Source organism: Poromitra crassiceps (genome assembly GCF_964638095.1).
Source record: "Poromitra crassiceps genome assembly, chromosome: 4".
Lineage (NCBI taxonomy): Eukaryota > Metazoa > Chordata > Actinopteri > Beryciformes > Melamphaidae > Poromitra > Poromitra crassiceps.
In genome coordinates this window covers 44,797,566-44,816,881 of record NC_139626.1, presented here as the reverse complement: position 1 = coordinate 44,816,881, position 19,316 = coordinate 44,797,566, and the positions used below count along the sequence as shown (strand labels likewise).

The 19,316-nt window shown below is 44.3% G+C and overlaps 1 protein-coding gene and 1 pseudogene across 6 annotated transcripts in view; one reads left to right on the top strand and one right to left on the bottom strand.

Moving 5' to 3' along the window:
- Positions 1 to 19,316, bottom strand: part of ctnna2 (catenin (cadherin-associated protein), alpha 2) — a gene marked incomplete at both ends in the record, with an annotated part of 596,683 nt that overhangs the window by 443,884 nt on the left and 133,483 nt on the right. The window lies entirely within an intron of this gene.
- On the top strand, positions 14,691 to 16,004 carry LOC310774915 (protein disulfide-isomerase A6 pseudogene; annotated as a pseudogene). The gene has a single exon. The product of its transcript is annotated as a protein disulfide-isomerase A6 pseudogene (transcript).

Sequence of the window (19,316 nt, the reverse complement as noted above, 5' to 3'; positions counted from 1 at the left end):
AACTGTGCCACTGCATTTATTTTTAGAACAGGATCATGTTAACCCCACAGAGAAAACATCTCAGGGCTCTCAGTGGGCTCAAGCGATAGGGGGAAAAAAGAAAACGTGGTAGTAGACAACGAGAGCAGTAATATATCTGACTATTTTATAAGTTTGTTATTACCTGTTTCTCAATCGAATGTCGATCTCACCTTGAGGCAACACAACCCCCTCTGTAAAATGTTACTTGCACTGATAAGGCATTATATAGGGCGCAATGGGCCTTAAGTGTAGAGGGGCGAATATGTGTTGATCTCCTTAAAGCGTGCTCCAAAAACAATGCATGTGTGTATTATGGTAATAACGTAATTTAATCAATGTTGCCTTATCTTGTGTTCTTCCATTGTGAGAGAGGGGGATGCCCGTGCACCACTGAATAAAGACGCTGCTGCTGTCTTCATGACAACAGATGCAGTTTGACAACGCATTACACAGAATGCAAACGACGCGCACTGTGCCCTTGCTGCGAGGGGCTTTTACGGCACACTGTGAATTTAGCATATCCCCCCCATCTATTCACGGAGGAATATTTACCTAAAAGCAATTTGTGTTTACTCTACCCACCCTAAGGTTCAACAAAAGCATAGCAATTGAATAAAAAGCCTTCTCTAGCTTCGGCCCGCAGCCCGACCCACGTTGCATTACAAAGTCCATCTTATTTGAAAACAAACTGAGAGAGTCAACAATAAATCACGAGGGCGAACGCAATCTGAGGGCGAAGGAGTTGGACGTGGCTCTGAGGAATGCAGGATGAGTTGCTTCGCTGCTGGGTAAGAGTCAGGAGCCAACGTGCACGTTTACAGGGTAATCCTGGGGCACAGGGTGACAGACTGTTTGCCAAATGATGCACACTGACATAGTACATGTTACTGTAGGATAACAGAGTGTGAGGAGAATAACATGTACTGTAGGATAACAGAGTGCCAGGATAATAACAGGTACTGTCAACCCGATCTCCCAAAAAATTGTAAAATAGCAACGTTGCTATGTTACAATTTCGGCTGCGAAATTGTAAAATGGTAACGTACCATTTTGGGGTGGGCGTGGTTTGGGCGTGGTTTACAGAGATTTTCTGTTTCTAACCCCTCCCCCTCCCCTAACCGTAACCCTAAGATCTCAGAACGTTACCATTTTACAATTTTCGAGCCGAAGTTGTAACATAGCAACGTTGGTCCAAAACGTTGCTATTTTACAATTTTCTGTGAGACTGTGTTGGTACTGTAGGATAACAGTGTGAGGATAATAACATGTACTGTAGGATGACAGTGTGCCAGGACTGCGTCAAGCATAACCCAGTTTTCGGCAGCAGCCGCTGGGAGGAAGGCAGGCTACATACAAGGTTTTGCGGTGGTCAAGAGATGGGGAAGGGGCAGAAAGTTGGGGGCTACAGGGGGCGGGGCTACAGGGGGCGGGGAAGAAGGCATAGGAATGGAGAGAGATAAATGCAAAAGAGGATGGGAGAGACAAGCGTAGAGATAAAAGAAAAGAATAATGCCTGAGTGAAAGAGACAGTAAGTAGTGGTAACACACGGGTCACATTATGACAAGCAATTTGACTCAGATGCCGGGTCTGCTTTCAATGGTTCCTGCCAATCAAGGAAAAAAGTCCGGTCTCGACAGAACTTAATTGCATTTTCGGTTCTTTTGTATGAACGACCATAATCCCAAATGCTTGAGATTGTGGAAGGTGCACTCCAGTCACAAGAGGCCTACTTTCTCCTTTTCGTCTGCAGCAGGGTACAGCTGCAGACGACAAACTGAGGTACAAACTGACAATGAATGAGAATCAGTTACAACGAACGGACAACAACACATATTTTCCAGGTCATGGATCACACAAGTAATTTTCCAGCAAACCATTTAAAAATGTCAATTCAATAATGTATGTAGTACAATTGATGAATAATTGCCCTAGGATGTTATTACTAATGTTATTACCCAAATGAATCACCAATTTCAAGTTCAGATCTACATATCTCCGTTGCCCAGACATTCTTATAGAGTTTGACTAGGAGATGCAAAATAAAGATTCTTTTTTTCATTATTAATTTTCAGAATTGGAACACTCCACTCCAGTGTGTGCTAACAATACTGTACCTCAAAATATACGTTCAGCTGATGGGTAGCTATCGCGTCTGTTCTTCTATGAAGAACAGCAAATCATATTGAGAGTGAAAAAACAGATTCAAAAAGAGCAATTGTGCAATAATGAACTGCGGCTTCAAGTTGTTTGACAGCTCATGGTGGCAGCCATCGAGGGAAAAGCTGACACGCTGCTTAATTGCTACAGGTAGATTACTAATTCATTTTGCTCTTTAAGGCATGTGTGTTCTAAAATCATGCAAGTAAATTAATGACTCTTGACTATAGGAGAACACGCATCATTGATGTTTCCTTTGTTTAGACTGTGAACTATGACCCAAAGGCTTGATTAGCAGTGTTGGGGGTAACTCATTACAAAAGTAACATATTACATGTAATATATTACTTTTAGAAGTAACTCAGTAATATAAATGATTACTTATAGGATTTCAGTAATATTATACCAGTTACTTTGTCAAGTAACTCAAGTTACAAATTGAGTTACATTTTATTAAATCAAAGCACATATTTAAAAAAAAAGATACAATCATGTCCTAATCAAACTGTGTGTTTGTATGCAAATAACCACTATAGATGACAATAACAAAGGAAAAGAATAACATTTAGAATTTTGGATTGTTTTCACTGACTTCAAGGCGGTTGAAATAATTTTTCGGGATGGTTCTGGGGCGGCGATGTCATTCTGCTGCTGCTATTGTTTTGGTAAAAGTAATGCAAAAGTAGTGAATAAGTAACGAGTTACTCAAGTATTGTTGTAAAGTAGCTTATTACTTTTAAATGAAAGTAACTAGTAATATGTAGTATATTACATTTTGAAAGTAACTTGCCCAACACTGTTGATTAGATATCAGATGTTGTGCACTTACAGTGCTGCAATAAATGAGATGAATGGAGCCTATGGGGCCTATGTGTACTTATGTTTCTCAGTCCCAACTCCCAACTCAACTTTGTTTCTGCTTATTTACAAGCCCAACTAAAATATAAAACACAGGAAATATGGAGGCCGGTGTACTGCTTATTCAAGAATAATGTGCGAAGAATAACCGGCTACTCTAAAAAAAAAGAATAATAAAAAAAACATTACAAGGGCATATAATTGGTCGTGCTGTTGTATGTTTCCGCTGTGTTTGCAGCAAATGGTGTTGAATGTGATTCTACCAATTAGGAGGTGAATAATACGTCAATGGATGCAAAGGGCAGAGGAAAGGTCAGTGCAACACGGTCATTGTAGTAAAGCGACTGTGACTCGTTGTCGTGTCACAGAATGAACCACTTGTATGTGAACGCAACGCTGTGAACGCAGGCCTGCTGCCAACTGGCTGAAAGTGTACTTTCAACTCCTTTTAGGGAGCGTGCCGCACCGCGCCATTAGAAATGACAGGAACCCTTAATACGTTGATTTTAGTACACAGCTAGTATACTGTAAAAAACAAAAGGAAGAGAAAAAAAAGGAGGGAATACTTTCATTTGACTATTATTGTATTTGCAAAAGACACCCCTGGAAATGGTATGCTTAGCCGTGTACTTGTACTTTTAAAGCTATACGATTACTTGGCATTGGCTACACTAGAACCTGCAACTGTCATATTTACTGCATCTGGATCACACTTTTAACTGGACGTGCGCTCGGAGAACGCAGACCTCCGTCAAGGCCAATAATCCAGTCTGCTATGATATGCACATTTTAAGTAAGTAAGTAAACCTTTATTTATATAGCGCTCTTCGTAGCACGAGTGCACAGAGTGCTTCACAGAGGACCACATACAGTTTAAAACAAGTAATACAATTAAAACATATATAATTAAAACATGTCTAAGAAAATGCAAAATTAGGCTAGCAGAAAAATAGCTAAAATAAAGACAAACATTGCAAGCAGAAGAATGAAATAAATCAAAACAGTCGGTAAAATATATGTATGGCCGAAAGCTTTTCTGAACAGGAAAGTTTTTAATTGCTTTTTGAACACGAGTTCAGAGGAAGAGACTCTCAGGTCCAGAGGGAGAGTATTCCAGAGCCTTGGGGCCACCACCGCAAAGGCTCTATCACCCTTAGTTTTTAATCTGGTCCAGGGCACCGCCAGTAACTCCTGGTCGGACGACCTCAGAGACCGACTGGCCGAGTATGAATGGAGAAGCTCGGAGATGTAAACCGGGGTTTGTCCATGGAGGGCTCTATAAGTTAAGACCAGGACTTTAAACTGAATTCTGAAATTCACTGGGAGCCAGTGGAGAGAGGCTAGGATAGGGGTGATGTGGCAAGACTTTTTTGACCTGGTGAGCAATCTTGCAGCGGCATTTTGGACAAGTTGGAGCTGGTTTATGGATGATTGGTTAAGGCAGGTGAAAAGTGAGTTACAATAATCGAGTCTTGAGGAAATGAAAGCATGTACAGCTATTTCCAGTTCAGCAGGTGATACAATGGACCGTAATTTGACAATATTTCTGAGGTGGTAGAAGCAGGAGCGGGTTAGGGAATTTACATGTTTATCCAAATGCATAGATTGCTCAAAGAAAACACCTAAATTTCTCAGAGAGGGGCGGATATTTCCCTTAAGGGACCCCATGTGGCTCGCCACTCTGGAGGCAATGCTGTCGCTAGCGATGATCAGCACTTCTGTCTTGGCAGCATTTAGTTGTAGGAAATTGCTCGCCATCCATTGCTCAATGGCGGCCAGACACTCATGAAGGATGCTGAGACTCTCTAAGTTATCGGGTTTAAAAAGAGAAATGGAGTTGGATGTCGTCTGCATAAAAATGATAAGAAATACCCTTAAAATAACTGATTAAAAGGCCTAGGGCAAGCATGTACAGGCCGAAAAGATCTGGCGCCAGCACGGATCCCTGTGGCACACCGCACGAAAGGGGGGAGGAGTCAGATTTAAAAGGGCCAACGGCTACTGAGAAACTTCTCTCTGTTAGGTAAGAGGCAAACCAACTTAGTGCGCTCCCTGAGATACCCACCCAGTCCCTGAGCCTATCCAGCAAGATGCTGTGGTCAACCGTGTCAAAAGCTGCACTGAGATCAAGTAAAACCAGGACAGAACAATTACCGGCATCAGTGGACATCATAATATCATTGGAAACTCTGAGGAGGGCAGTTTCAGTGGAGTGTTTTTTTTCAAAAACCTGATTGAAATTTGTCTGGGATGTTATATTTCGTCAAAGAGTTTCGTTAAGAGTCAGAGCAGAACCCTGACCCACCCACATCCCCCCTCTACAGTATATGTCCTTCCTGTCCCTAGCTATGACCCCTTTTCCATAGACCTGCCCCCTTCCATGACCACACCCACTCCCACCACCCATATACACCTAGCCACTCCCCCATCCACCCCTTGAACCCCGACCTTCCTATCCCTAGCTACGGCCCCTTTACCCTAGCCCGCCCCCTTTCTTGACACTCCCCCTCCCACCACCCACACACCTATCAACTTCCACTACCCAGACCTACCCTGACTCTCTAGGTCTAGGACCTTCCTATCCCTAGCTATGGCCCCTTTTGCGTAGCCCCGCCCCCTTCCTTGACCAGAATCAGATTGGATCCGCTCCAAAACGCAACAGGTTCTTCCTTGGCCCATGCTACACACACTTCCACCAAGTTTCATGAAAATGGGCCCAGTATGTATTCCTGCTAACAAACAGACAGACGGCACCGAAAACAACCTCCTTGGCGGAGGTAATGACGTCTGACAACGGAGAAGCGTGTGCTCACTGAACACTCATGACACTGTCGGGTGCTATGAATAGTACAGTCAGCCAACAGCACAAACCAACAGGCTCAAGTCCTCAGTGATGACTTGATGTTGCCTGTGTGTGTGTGTGTGTGTGTGTGTGTGTGTGTGTGTGTGTGTGTGTGTGTGTGTGTGTGTGTGTGTGTGTGTGTGTGGCAGTGACTACTGTATACACTGTCGTGTGTTATCCACTGACAAAATGTTAAAGTTGCACAGACCACATTAACTGATTTGTATGTGTTATTTAGAAATGATGACTCAACGACCATCTATCCATGAGCCCACAAAATTGTCATACCTTACCAGCCCCATACTAAGACCAAAAGTAGCTCTGACTTCACCCTCCTTGGTGTGCCTGGTCTTAATATGACTACATTTGATCAAAGAATATGAAATTCAATAAATTAAGCAGTGTTGCTTTATTTTATTTATTTATTTTATTTTTTACATTTGTGTGATCAGATTGTGATCAAAACATTATCCACTTGGTATAGAGGATGTACAGAGTGTGAGCATTCTCACTGCAGTACCAAAACAAAGAGAAAAAGTATTTTCCTTCTCGATACATCCCAAACTAATTTGTTCTCCTAGAGCGTGTCAATTTCAAAAAGAAAGCACCCAGTAGGTAGTGCATTGCTATTCTCAACAATCCTGCACAAGCCCCACTGTGCATCAGGGCACTTACTGACAGTTCGATGTTGGATGACAAACATTCACACAAAATGTGTATATACACTGTAGCTATGAAAAATGCAACCTTACTGTCTCAAATGTATCTTAAGTCAAATTGGCCAACATAACATGCACAAAAAGGTTTGGTTCATCGTTTGAACAGGATGTGTTGATGCGTGCATGGCTTGGTAAAGCCAGGGAAATAGCACAGAACTGGCCTGTGCTTTGCGCTGATCACAGGAGGATCCTCAGACGTTACTATACTATGACGTTCCCAAGGTACACGATTGGGAGGAATGCTAGCGTAGAGGGGTGTGAGCGTAGAGGGGTGTGAGCGTAGAGGGGTGTGAGTAAGTACGGGTGTTACGTTGGAAATATCTCCTTTCATATCAGCTCCAGCCAAGAAACAGTTTCTGTGTTCAACCAGTCTCTTTATGGGAACTAGTTTTTGTTACATATCACACACAATATATTATATATACTGTATATATATATATGTTGGTGGAATAGAACCATGCATTGACATTTCATTATTATCCCATTGGTTTTGACTTGGGCGAGCAATCAGGACGAGATGGAGAGAAAATCACTTTAAAATTCACATTTTTGATTCAAAATTATAAAGTTTGCATGGACAATAATGCACATTGGCAGTAAATGGCTCGAGCCAACTTTTTGGCTAGTATCTCAAACATTTGAATTAACATAGGCCTATTCATTTAGCAAGACGCTAGTAAAGGATAACATGAAAATTCATTATGGACAAATGCACATAGGCTCTTCATACATTTGATTATCTTCCAGAACCATTAATCAGACAGCTATTTTCCCCATTACATTATTTACACTAGCGGAATACCTGTACAGTGTATCGAGTGTAAATGTTCTCTGCACGTGCAACCCGTACGGACTGGCCAGCGGGGACGAGACACGAGGAGTGGCATTTACGTCTTGCTGAAAGATTCAGCGCGATCGCACGTAAAATGGCATAGCTGTGGCCGAACACAAATCTGCTCACCCACTCACAGACAGACAGACAGACAGACAGACAGACAAACAGACAGGAAACACACGCATAAACCAACTATTCTGTATTTCTATCCAGATGTACGTTGATGCATTTCAAAATGAAACAAGTGTCCATAAAGGGCTATCCTTCTGTTTATGTCTGCATCACAAAGGGAAGAAGTAAGAAGGCAGAAAAGGAACACAGTGAAGCTACAACACACTGAGGCTCTCAGCAGGGCAAGATGCAGAGGAGAAAATAAGATGGAGGGAATAGTGAGAACATCCCCGAGGACTCGGCTCAATTGTTAATCTAAGCGGGACGTCGGGTTGCGATTATCACTGGGAGTTGGGAATAGGCAGAGTAGAAAAATGGCGAATGCCGCATGGCCGACAAAAGCTGAGGGGTTCTCAAGGTAATTGGCGACGGCTGAATTCATTCTCCGAGCGACTCGCAAAACCTGACCTGATAGCGTCAGCTCTGTCAATGAGCGTCACAGTGTTCAACGCTTCTCTCTCTTTTTCTCTCTCTCTTTGAAATACTTTATCAATTACTTGTTGGCTAGAAGGGAAACTTTGAGACTGAAGGGGCCAAAATGATTCAGTCTTGGAGAAAAGCTCTGGTCAAGAGGAAATGCTATCAAAATCCCAAACAAAGCTAAACAATGGCACAGTGACAGTCTCTGAGAAGGTAGAATGAAGCAGTGAAGAAATATGATTGTAGTCCAACAGATAATTTCGCAATAAAAAATAATATAGTCTTCCCCCCTACCTTAACCCTTCCCTTCATACTATAGTTACCCCTCACACATATCCCCTACTGTAAACCTACAATAATTCCTATAATAAGATGAAACTAAGATGACCCACAATGACCCACAATGCAATCCTGCCGCCCAGGTGTTAAACTGCAACATTTCCATGCAAGATCTCAAAATGTCAACGCATTGAAAGACCCCTTGAAGTGAAGAGTAACATTGTCTTGACATTACCGCATTTTTTATGCACTGTACTGCCTAAGCAGAAATGTACTCCAAGGAAATTAGCAACAAATCACAATGACGTGTTGGCCTGTTGCGCCGTCTCCTTAAAACACTGCACCTTCTGGTTACAGCGGGACGGGCAGACTGCATAAAACAACATTTTCTCTTCAAGGGTTTTCCAAATTTCCAAATGGTGCAGGGAATAGAAAACATTATTTTTTTGTGTGTGTGTTTTTTTGCGTCTCTGTGTGTAGAGGTCAGTTATGAACATCTTTCACGCAAGCTAATGAGAGAATCAAGATAGAGAAGAAATGGAGATTAAGTAAGTCGTTTGTTTGCTTTTCATGTAGGCTGTAGTGCATTTGTGAACAAGGACACGTTACTTTTAAAATCAAGAAAATAAATCAATCCAAGCAACAGAAGACAGTCTTGGTGAAAGATGTCAGCAACGGTACACAGTACAGTTTGATGTTGTCCAGTACGTCGGGATGCGAGGCGGCCTCATGTACGTATGTCCCTCTTGGGTGAGGGTATCACTTTGACCCCACTTTGGGGCATCAGCCAGTAAGATAGGAGACATGTCATGTAAGCCCATGTCAAATGTGCCTAAGACTTTGTCTAAGAGGGGAGTTGAACAAAGTCTTGGACATACCACTGCACTGCCTCTGGGGCCCTAACCCAGGGATCAAGGCCTATTTGGTCGTGACTATTACATTGTTCGTCAAAGCACGGCTCACAGTAGCCCAGGAGGGACATTCGTCATAGCCTGCTCTCTGATTGGTTCGTCTAATGAAGAGCGTGGTCTGACTCAGGGTTAGGCCCTCTATTGCCATACAATCGATGACAACTAGTGCAGCTCTCACAAAGCAATCCTGAGTGGCAACATTAATGAATGAATGAATGAATGAATGAATGAATTCTTAATAACAGTGGATTCATTTCAAAAGGCACTAGTCATCAATTACTAGATCATAGAAAAGGGTAAGAAATTAAAGGTCCAACCTAAAAATGTATTTGCTGATGATACATTTATACTTTGATATGCGTATTATCCCTAAGAAACAACTCTCTTTTAAAGCTAGAGTTCAAGGAGTGCATTCACAAATTGGCTCTGAGTGTCAGATTGCTTAAATGTTATCAATCTATCTCAATCTAAAAAAAATACTTCATATAAAGCTGGCCCCCACTCCCAACGGCAAAAATGATCAGACCTCAACTTCACACAGCCTATATGCTCACATAAGGCCTTTTCACACTACATGCTCTTAGCCTGGGCCTATCTAAGCCCTGGGCTAAGAGTAGGTCTAAGATAGCCCCAGGCTAACACGCATTGTTAACCAAGGCTAACCTAAAACCAGGGCTATGCGATTCACATTGTGTGCTTGGCCCCTTCTCTGGCCCCGTTTCACACTGGCAACGTCTTAGCCCTGTGTTTAGATGGAAAGTCGGGGTTATCCCCGAAAAGTCGGGGATATCCCTGCTCCGGAGCAGGGCCCGCTATAGACCAAATCACCGTGACGTCACCATGTAAACAAATTTACTTCCGGGTACCACTTGGGGAAGGCGGCAGGTTTAAATGTGCGTGTTGTCAAATAAATGCTGTCAAACCCTCTCGCTGTTTTCGGCCGACTACTTTCAATTTAAATGGTTAAACGGTTGGTAAACATGCTTGTCCGACGTATCTAGCCTTTCTTCTGTGTTTGTTTGATGTAGTGTTAGCTAGCTAATAACGTTTGTTTGTCTGTCAAACTCGCTGTTTTTTTGCAGACTTGTTAACGTTACAGACAGAGCTACTAACCTCGCGTCACCAGGCTCTTCTCGGCGAGAAAGAGCTACTGACGCCACGTTAATTTAATTTAGCTTCAAGTCTACTCTGGTCTGGTCCAACAGGTAAATTAGCTAGTCTGGTCTCCACTAACGTTAGTGAAAGTGTTGTTATGAATGATATTAAACAACAACACAACACGGACGAACCATTTTTGTCTTCTTTGTCTGTTTTTGTCTTCAACACGTCAGTTTGTGCCGTCCACCGCCATTATAATGTGTGGACCTCAGGGGTACCCGGAAGTAAATGTAAACATCCCGCTGATTAGGTCTATACAGGGAGGAATTATTCATTTAACCCATGTCATCTTTTGTCACATCCGATAAACAGCTTGCATTGTTCAAAAAGCCGTCTGTTCTATGGTCAACTGGCAACAAAACCAAAAAGAGCCCTGCGTGCCAAAATGACCTTGGAGCAGCGTTTGTGTACCGAGTCTCAAAGTAGCCAAATCCTTCCAACGAGGCCCATTGATTTTTTGACTGAGTAGCGCACTTTATTGTTCCGCCCTGAGGTAGGCATACAGTACAGTGATTAAAGCCATCGTGTGCCCCTCCCTCCGCCAGAGGAAATCACTGTATAGGACTCAAATGTTAGGATTTAGTCATCTCTGCACACTTCACAACTTTGCTTTTCAAAACCATTTTACAATTCATTGAATCATTCAGTTCCTTCTCCAGGGTTCCCTTCTTTTTCTCTCTCCTAACAGATCAGAGGTCTGTCAGCATTCCAGTTTCACGCCAGACGCTCTAAATATTGTATCATAAAGTTAAAACAACACATATGTGGTTGGCTTGTTCTTTTCGGGAGGGGTGTGTGTGTGTGTGTGTGTGTGTGTGTGTGTGTGTGTGTGTGTGTGTGTGTGTGTGTGTGTGTTGGGGGGGGGGGGGGGGTACTCCATGCCCAGTGGACCTCACTGCTTCCTGGCCGAGGCTGTGGTTCAGGTCATCGCTGGCTGCCTGACTGGCTGGGAGAGAGGGGGAGAGGCTGTGGTTCAGGTCCTCGCTGGCTGGGAGAGAGGGGGAGAGGCTGTCGGCCGGGGCGGACCGTCATCGGTGCGGCCGCGGCCAGAGGGCCGGCGAAGAGACATCGGGAATGCCAATTCTTCTGCGGTGCATGTTATGACGGGCTGATTGCATATTCCTTTGCATCTACATTAAACTAAGATAATGATTTTTTTTGCATGGTTATTTGCACAGATATTAACATTCAATGCTGTTTGATACCCAGTGACACATCATCAGGCACCGAGAAGTTTCAGTTGCATGATGTTATGCACGTAGCAGTGTGAGCTGTGATTGGTCTACTTTTGTGGGGACAGACAGACAGGCAGACAGACAGAATTTCATCTGTGTAAATCTGCCATATATGGCTGTGTAACCAATGCCATACATGAATGAATTTGTTCACAAGACCTCTTGGAGTATGATGAAGATTTCAAGGGGGAGCTTTTACCATGTCTTTATTGTGTAAAGTACTGTAAGCTAAACTGGGCAGCGCTGAATCTTTCACAAGACGCAAGATACTAAAGTATATAATAGACCAGACCGGCATATCCGGGAACTTCGCAAACCGTCTAGGGGGAAAACAACAAGCCACTCGCCGTTGACTTCAATGTGAAATAGCAGTACAAAAAAAATCGATAGAAAAAGAACAGAATTAATTTTGTTTATAAATGGACCCAAAGACATCGACACGAGGTACTCGCCTTATATGAACGCTGTATTACAGCAGGTTACATGAATCATCCACAATGACGGTGTCACCTCTACTCTAAAAGAAAACATTGCAGATCCGTGTGTTTTATTGTTAGTGAAACTAACAACACAGCAAGTCTTCGGCATATCTATATCAAATTAAACCGTTTTAAATAGTTTGAAGTGTTTGTGGCTACTTGTACTTGTACTTTCCTATGGTGGGTTTCCCCGTAAAAGGGGCGCAACCTTGGCGCTTGACGTTTGATGACGCGTCGCGAGCGCACAGGGCCTCGCGCCTGGCCTGCATGGATTGCATTACGCACGGAGACTCCAGCGCCGACATCTGCTCCTCCTCAACGGAGTGCATCCCGCCAGCCACCCATCCCGTCTCCCATGGTCCACCCCCCCCCCCTACACACAGACACACGCTCCCTCCAGTGCTTCTGAGGCTAGAACATCGAGCAGAGCCGGTGCCATTGAGCAGCACATCACCTTTTGTCTGTGCGCTCTGCATGTGCATGATAGTGCCATGACGCGCTGATAAAAACATCTCAACTCTTTGGAACACTGCAAGCATGTCATCCTGGATCTGCTCCACATGTAGACGAAGAAGTAAATATGACTGTTTTGCTACGATGCTAATCCGTTCATTTCAGATAACTGTGAGAAGTTGTTGCTTTGGTTGCTTGGCAACAACGGCCTTGCACCCCTGTCCAAGCGCACTTGATAAACGATGTGTTCACTGTCCACTCGCGTGTACAACTATAGAATTGCACGTGATTCATGCGCATGTACATTCATGAGCAGGGCTTTGTACGTCAAGTTGGCACAGAGCCTAGCAGCCCCCCTGCGGGCCTGGTTGAATGTTTCATACAACATTGTGGAAAAAATTAGAGAAATGCGAGTGGTGAATAGTGCTTTCAAGATGAAACATGGCTCAATAGACACAAAGAAAGAAGTCCGGGAAAGTGCATCAACCAGAACTTTAGCATATCAACAGGTAGAGAGGCCCAGTGAACAGGGTACACTTTTGATGTGTCACAGGATTAAAAATGTTTGCTATGGACATAAAAGAAAAAAAAACATTCAAGTGCAGGACTGACCATTCTGTGAAAACCGTCTATACAGCTGAGCAGCGAAAACAAAAGTAACGATGTCGAGTGAATATTTCTGCAGTTTGCCGAATGCTGAGAAAAAGGAAGTGCTGTGGGGTTGCGCTCTGGTCGAGTGAATATTTCTGCAGTTTGCCGAATGCTGAGAAAAAGGAAGTGCTGTGGGGTTGCGCTCTGGTGAAAACCGTCTATACAGGTAAAATGTCAATATATTTAATTGTCCAATGCATCCGCCATTTTGTGAAATGTCACAGGCACGTGACAAGTCGTGAGCTCGATCGAAGCTTTCAGAAAGATCCCACATACCAAGTCGTGAATACCACATGAGGGGCCGTTCAGGTGGATTTATGTCGCATTCACGGTAAACACGAGCCCAATTGTGCAAATATCTCAGTCTATGACATCACTGATGATGTCACAATGTCTATGACATCATCAGTGTCTGTCATAAATCACTGATGACATCACAATGCTCGAGTGAAATAGAGAGCTCCAGGGATGACGTATTTTTGTAGGCTGAATGCGGAAGTCCCGAACTTCCTGGTTCTTCACTGTTTCTGTCTATGGGATTTTTGAATGGGTTTTTGGCGCGATGCTTCAAATAATGTCTGTGGGCAACGCAAGTTTAATCAAACGCGAACCAAGGTTCAGCGGGATAATCTTCACACATGAGGACCACTTTCATGAGTTTTGAAGCGTAACTGCGAGCCCTAGAGGTAAAAAGCTCGTGCTAAGCTAATCCAGAACTACACACAGTGTCGCATAGGCGTCCACGCATTGATTGCGAGAGAAAGAATTTCCGCGTTCACTCGTGATGACGTATAATATCCGCGTCGACATTGTAGTCTCATTTAGCCGTTTGCTAGCTAGCCACCCTTTTAACGGCACATAAAAGCTTCAAAACTCATAAAAGTGGTCTTCATGTGTGAAGATGATGTTACTAAACACTGGTTCGCGTTTGATTAAGCCAGCGTTGCTCAGAGAGATTATTAGAAGCATCGCACCAAAAACCCATTAAAAACTCCCATAGGCGAAAACTGAAGAACCAGGGCTGTTAGCATCGATGATTTCCGGACTCGTTCCTGGAGCTCTCTATTACTGATGACCAGTGATTTATGAGAGACAATGATGATGTCATACCAATTGTGATGTCATAAATCATTCCCTGCAGAGGGCAACCTAAGAGTGATGTCATCAGTGATGATGTCATCAGGGAGGTATTTTCCGGGGAAACAGTAGATGGATAAGCCCAGAAGGAGGCGGTAATGCAACATAAAGGATGCCAACTGACATAAAACAACAAATAAGAAAATGATATCATCAGTGATGCCATCAGTGATGATGTCACTCACTGATGGCATCACAATTCAGTCTATGACGCCATTGATGATGTCACAATGTCTATGTATGACATCATCAGTGATTTGTATGACATCACTGATGATGTCACAATGTCTATGACATCATTAGTGGGTATGGCATCAACAGTGTGTTGCTAACTGAGGAGACGTGTAGACAGCTGCTACAGCCATGAGACTGCTTTTACTTGGTGTGTTGTTCTGCTCCCTGGTCCTGACTGTCCAAGGCTTCGACACAGAAGTTGTTGAGCTCACCCCCTCCAACTTCAACAAGGAGGTGATCCAGAGTGATAGCCTGTGGCTGGTTGAGTTCTACGCTCCATGGTGTGGCCACTGCAAAAACCTCACTCCTGAGTGGAAGAAGGTTGCCACAGCCCTCAAGGGTGTCGTCAAGGTTGGTGCTGTAGACACAGATCAGCACCAGTCCCTGCACAGCCAGTATAATGTCGAAGGTTTGCCAACCATCAAGATCTTTGGGGCAAACAAGAAGAAGCCAGAGGATTACCAAGGTGAGCATAGCAGCCAGGCCATTGTGGATGGAGCCCTGAATGCTTTGCGCTCCCTGGTGAAGGAGAGGCTGAGCGGTGACTCGGACTACAGCAGACAGAGTGGTGGCAGCAGCAGCGATGGCAGTAAGAAGGATGTGGTGGAGCTCACTGATGACAACTTTGACAAGCTGGTGCTGGACAGCGATGCTGTGTGGATGGTGGAGTTCTTTGCCCCCTGGTGTGGACACTGCAAGAATCTGGAGCCTGAGTGGGCAGCTGCAGCCACAGCAGTCAAGGAGCAGACTAAGGGCAAAGTTCGTCTAGGAGCTGTGGATGCTACTGTACACCAGAGTGTATCCAGCCGCTATGGGATTCGTGAATATCCCACCATCAAGGTTTTCCATAAGGGGGAGGAGCCTGAGGACTACCAAGGACGCTCCCGTTCTGACATCATTGCCAGGGCTATGGATCTGTTCTCTGACAACGTCCCTGCTCCTGAACTGCTGGAGATCCTTAATGAAGACACCTTGAAGAAGACTTGTGAGGACACCCAGCTCTGTGTGATCGCTGTAGTGCCACCCATCCTGGACACAGGCGCCACTGGCAGAAACGGCTATATGGAGCTGATGATGAAGAGGGCTGAGAAGTACAAGAAGAAGATGTGGGGCTGGCTGTGGACTGAGGCTGGAGCTCAGATGGAGCTGGAGGCCTCCCTGGGCATCGGTGGGTTCGGCTACCCTACCATGGCTGCCATCAACACCCGCAAGTCTGTTTGTTTTGCTCTGCTCAGAGGCTCCTTCAGCGAGACCGGCATTCATGAGTTCCTCAGGGAATTGTCTGTGGGTCGTGGTTCGACTGCTACAGTTGGAGGTGGAGCCTTGCCCAAGATTCACACTGTGGAAGCCTGGGACGGAAAAGATGGAGAGCTTCCTGTGGAGGGGGATTACAACCTCAGTGACGTGGACCTGGATGACGGCATTGACAACGATGAAATATGAGCCCAAACGGGGCAGGGTCTGATCCAGACCGGCCCAGGTGGATCTACTCTGGTGTGGTCTGTTCTGGCCCCATGTGTCCCACCTCCCCCATCATAAGAGATTTTTTAACAGATTTGTTTTTACATTTTTTAAATAAACTTTTGATGAATTACTAACAAGATAATAAATATGAATGGTATCGCACAAAAATATGTAACTGCTCAATCAGAAAAGCAGACTATTGTAATTGGATTACCATCTGTAACTTTGTGGAGCAAAAATGTTAAGGTGAAGTTAGTTACCACACACACACACACACACACTTAACTCATTCAGTGCCAGCCACTTTTGGAGAACGGATGCTCCCAGTGCCAGAGTTTTCAGAGCGTTTTCAGTGATTTCTCGAGGCCCACAGAATATTGTGTGATATTACTATGTAAACACCGAACACGCACAAGAACGAGCTGGCTCTATTGTATCATCAGCAAAAAAAAGTTTATTGATACCATTTTCCGTTCTTTAGTTATGAGCCGGAGAAGATAGGTTGTTTTCAGCGTTTTCAGGCTTTTCAAATTATTAGCTGAGATAATCCGCCTTTTGTGAAATGCAGCATTTCAAGCACATTCACTGAGTCTGAAGATAATATTTTCTGATGTAGTGACGTAGTTGTTGTGTGATGCCCTGCGTGCACCACCCCCCTCCCCCCCTCCCCCCGTAAACTCCTCCCCACACTGCACACAGCCTCACGCAACCATTATATTTTCGGAGTGCTGCGTTTGTGTGCTGCTGTCGGCTCTCAGCGCGACAGCAGGGAAGAGCCAACCCGGATTGCTGAATGGTTTGGCGTCAGGGGCTGCTTTCCTGTCTGCTAATCGGGTGGAGAAACTATACAGACAGACAGACAGACAGACAGGGACAGAGGGGCTCAGTTGTGAGCGCGGATTGACTCCTGTTCGGAGCCAATGTCAGCTCCCGCGACAGAGCAAATGGCTCTGGGAGCATGCATCGGGTTGTCTTTGATCCACGGCTTTTAGGCTGTTTCTCGGACCTGTCTCTAATCTGGACTGCACCGAGCAAGCACTGTCGCCACCTAATGAGTCCGTAAAATAGGTTATACACCTCCAATAGCTACTATAGTTGTACAGGAGCTGCGGAAGGCTTTGATCGACGTCCCACCGTCAAAAAACGCATTGGACGTCGAAGGACGTCCGTGGCATTCTACGTCACTATTTAATTGGACGTCGAAGGACGTCCATGGCATTCAATGAGTTAAAGAGTACGACTTTTATCATAGAGATACAGAATATAGGTGTAAAGAAAATGAACAAACATTTCAAGTTCACAATTAATAACACTGATATCAGCTAAAGCGCATTATGATGTAAACATAAAAGCTCAGATGTAATGGGACCACAAGTTCAGTCTGCAGTGTCAATGGAGCATCTCCAGGCTGTTCACTGGTACATCGTACACTAGCATCTCCAGGCTGTTCATTGGTACATCGTACACTAGTATCTCCAGGCTGTTCATTGGTACATCGTACACTAGCATCTCCATGCTGTTCACTGGTACATCGTACACTAGCATCTCCAGGCTGTTCATTGGTACATCGTACACTAGCATCTCCAGGCTGTTCATTGGTACAGCGTACACTAGCATATCCAGGCTGTTCATTGGTACATCGTACACTAGCATCTCCAGGCTGTTCATTGGTACAGCGTACACTAGCTTCTCGGCAGCTATAGAAATAGAAAGCTATAGCTTCAGGGGATTGTTCTTGTTCCTAATTATTTGTCTTCTTTTAGCTACGAGAAGAGTATAGAAATTGTTGAGTAGTAATGTCCTTTAAATTGTCATGTGTGAACCCGAAATGGGAGATGTAACAAAAATGTCCTCCGCGCGTTACATTGAAAATCCGAAAGTAAAGCGTTCCTAAATAATTCACAAAGACAATAAAAAAAGAAGGGGCAATTGGAGCGGAGAAAAGAAAGAAAACAGAAATGAATAAAATAGCAACGAGCAGGAAACCAAGCTAAAAGCCCAGCATTCCCAAAATAGACTGCATGAGCCATTGAGCTCACTGCATCCAGTATGTACACCTTTTCACAAGAATGTAAACTACAACCTACACACACACACACACACACACACACACACACACACACACACACACACACAACACACACACACACACACACACACACACACACACACACACACACAAATATACAAAAGGGAACAAAATATAAGCTAGAGAAATAGAAGCTCTTGCTTGTGAGCTTCTATTAGCTTAGTTGAAAGAAAAACTAAACTGGAATTACATATTATGTTAATTACATATGTTAATTGCGTATGTAAATTAGACTCCAACATCGAACAAAGGCAGCCGCCATCTCAAGTGTGAACAGGGACATTATTATGTCAACAATCTGACTCAATTCTCCAGATGTCTTCGGCGTGTTTGAGGAATCGCATGAATATCTCCGTGACTCGGAAGCATCCGACTCCAGCGACTGCGCCGTCAAAGGTTGTTTACCAGGGAATGAGGTGATCGAGAGAGCGTGACAGAGGGACAGAGACAGACGGATGTACAGAGGCAGACTCACAGACGAAAGAGAGACAAAGGAAGCAGCCCGACAAAATAGACAGAAAAAGACATCGTATATTTCTCAAGCACCAATATGAGCAGTGAAGTCCCAGCGGTCGGGACAACTTAATTAACGTCGGAGCTGGTAGCAGCCTGCTGGTTTAATCACGTCAAGTCTCCGGTGTCGGCTATACCCTAAGTCGAGCTATTATCAACTCCTTGCGTACAGTCACCAGTACATCCTCCTCAGATGCATGTTGTTGGAATGTTTACATCGTTTGTGCCTCACATCTCCCCTCTTTCCAGGTCGGAGTATGCCTGTCTCACCGTGAGCTTATTTTCAGAGGCCGTCTCATTCCCCCAGGGTTTGCACTACTTGACATCTCATTGCTCCTCTCTGTGCGTCGATACGTTTGGCCATCTGCAACAGTGATAGCCGACAAAATGACGTCCCAATTCACAGCGGCGTCAGTGTGAGACCGTTGTTTTGACTTTCCTCCTCCTCCTCCTGGCTCCAGCATATCTGCTGCAGTGGCAGCTCTGCGCTGCTTACAGAACTACCAAAGTGACTCCATCCATCGTCGGCATCTACGCTTTGTTGCCATGGCAACCCCCTGAGGTACTGCGTCGTCGAAACAGTAAACAAAGCTTTCTTGTTTTCTAGATATTATTTATTTATTTATTTATTATTATTATTATTATTATTATTATTATTATTATTATTATTTTTGGGGGGGGGGGAGTTT